Source organism: Schistocerca gregaria, chromosome 4, assembly GCF_023897955.1.
Source record: "Schistocerca gregaria isolate iqSchGreg1 chromosome 4, iqSchGreg1.2, whole genome shotgun sequence".
Taxonomy (NCBI): domain Eukaryota; kingdom Metazoa; phylum Arthropoda; class Insecta; order Orthoptera; family Acrididae; genus Schistocerca; species Schistocerca gregaria.
In genome coordinates, this window is record NC_064923.1 from 713619773 (window position 1) to 713622105 (window position 2333).

At 43.2% G+C, this 2333-nt stretch overlaps 3 non-coding genes across 3 annotated transcripts; 2 read left to right on the forward strand and 1 right to left on the reverse strand.

The window, feature by feature from the left end:
• Window positions 1–1079: 1079 nt before the first annotated feature.
• Window positions 1080–1154, reverse strand: Trnas-cga (transfer RNA serine (anticodon CGA)). Its single transcript has one exon. It is a non-coding gene; the product is annotated as a tRNA-Ser (tRNA).
• A 300-nt stretch (window positions 1155–1454) lies between these two features.
• Trnas-cga (transfer RNA serine (anticodon CGA)) lies at window positions 1455–1529 on the forward strand. The gene has a single exon. It is a non-coding gene; the product is annotated as a tRNA-Ser (tRNA).
• A 226-nt stretch (window positions 1530–1755) lies between these two features.
• On the forward strand, window positions 1756–1830 carry Trnas-cga (transfer RNA serine (anticodon CGA)). The gene has a single exon. It is a non-coding gene; the product is annotated as a tRNA-Ser (tRNA).
• The last annotated feature ends 503 nt before the right edge of the window (window positions 1831–2333 follow it).

Sequence of the window (2333 nt, forward strand, 5' to 3'; positions counted from 1 at the left end):
CAAGTGTAAAAGGATATTTTGGAAATGGATACATATTTTTGTATATATCTTGCATCTAAAATCTAAAAAAAAAATCACCTAAGAGCGTTACTACACACAGAAAAATTTTTCTTCCTCTAGAAAAAATTCATGTGTGAAAGAGTTATACGCTCATGAGTGAAAATAATGTGAAACAGTTATAGAAAGTTATAGATAATAACCATGTTGCCTACCAAAAAAGGTAATTGACCATGAAAATATGTTTTACTTACCAGTACTGGAATGTTGCAGAGACAAAGAGTGCATGAGTTCACACAAGATCTTCACTTCCTCCTGCCAGTTGGACTCAAAGTTGCATGATCACTGGACACATAAACATGTCCAGAATGTTAGGCAGAGCAAGACTGGCTATTTATGTACTAGTCAGCTTCATACTGGATGCAACCAAGACTTGCAATGGCACATTGCCGTGATTTAGACTTAATTGTTGTTGCCGTCCTGGTGCAAATGCCAGCATTGTTAAAGTTTAACAAACATCTAAAAGTTTTTATTACATGGCAAATGATACACAGAGACATGGTATGCTGTGCCTCTTACTGACTGTTTCCAGACTGATCGTAAATCAGCAAAGACAGTTTTTTTTAAAAAAAACGACCCACAGGTTTCTCACAAATATTTTTTGTTGATTAAGTTTGTCACAGTTCTGGGACAAAATTCAGATTTCATGTTAAACTCGCAAGACTTCATAATGAATATCAAAGTAAAATAATATTGAAACTTCCTGGCAGATTAAAACTGTGTGCCTGACCGAGACTCGAACTCGGGACCTTTGCCTTTCGCGGGCAAGTGCTCTACCAACTGAGCTACCGAAGCACGACTCACACCCGGTACTCACAGCTTTACTTCTGCCAGTACCTCGTCTCCTACCTTCCAAACTTTACAGAAGCTCTCCTGCGAGACATGCAGAACTAGCACTCCTGAAAGAAAGGATATTGCGGAGACATGGCTTAGCCACAGCCTGGGGGATGTTTCCAGAATGAGATTTTCACTCTGCAGCGGAGTGTGCGCTGATATGAAACTTGCTGGCAGATTAAAACTGTGTGCCCGACCGAGACTCGAACTCGGGACCTTTGCCTTTCGCGGGCAAGTGCTCTACCAACTGAGCTACCGAAGCACGACTCACGCCCAGTACTCACAGCTTTACTTCTGCCAGTACCTCGTCTCCTACCTTCCAAACTTTACAGAAGTTTACCTTCCCGAGTTCGAGTCTCTGTCGGGCACACAGTTTTAATCTGCCAGGAAGTTTCATATCAGCACACACTCCGCTGCAGGCTGTGGCTAAGCCATGTCTCCGCAATATCCTTTCTTTCAGGAGTGCTAGTTCTGCATGTCTCGCAGGAGAGCTTCTGTAAAGTTTGGAAGGTAGGAGACGAGGTACTGGCAGAAGTAAAGCTGTGAGTACCGGGCGTGAGTCGTGCTTCGGTAGCTCAGTTGGTAGAGCACTTGCCCGCGAAAGGCAAAGGTCCCGAGTTCGAGTCTCGGTCGGGCACACAGTTTTAATCTGCCAGCAAGTTTCATATCAGCGCACACTCCGCTGCAGAGTGAAAATCTCATTCTGGAAACATCCCCCAGGCTGTGGCTAAGCCATGTCTCCGCAATATCCTTTCTTTCAGGAGTGCTAGTTCTGCATGTCTCGCAGGAGAGCTTCTGTAAAGTTTGGAAGGTAGGAGACGAGGTACTGGCAGAAGTAAAGCTGTGAGTACCGGGTGTGAGTCGTGCTTCGGTAGCTCAGTTGGTAGAGCACTTGCCCGCGAAAGGCAAAGGTCCCGAGTTCGAGTCTCGGTCGGGCACATAGTTTTAATCTGCTAGGAAGTTTCATATCAGCGCACACTCCGCTGCAGAGTGAAAATCTCATTCTTAAAATAATATTGATTGATATCAATTCGAAAGGCAAACCCTTTGTATACTAACGTGGACTTTTTTCTGCATCCATTTGTATTTCGAAAGCGCAACCGTCCTAATTCGAGTATATGTATCTTTTCACATAATCCACAAAACGTGAAAAACTTCATGATGTCCTTGTAGCCTATCTCGAGTGGTCCCAAGGTAGCCTGTCAACGAATTCTGACTACCTTCCCTGATTTCCAATAGTGGTTCCTGGTTCATCACGCAGCCATGTCTGGAGTCTCTTGCAGCCTGTCCAATGTCGGCAACACAACCATTGTCAATCCATCCTAGTCGAAATTTTGCATTGAAATTGTAATAAATGAAACAACTAATTTATATCCAAAATTCTTTAAAAGGAAAACCTATCACGAAATTAAATAACCCTGTGTTCTTATTTTAAGACATTA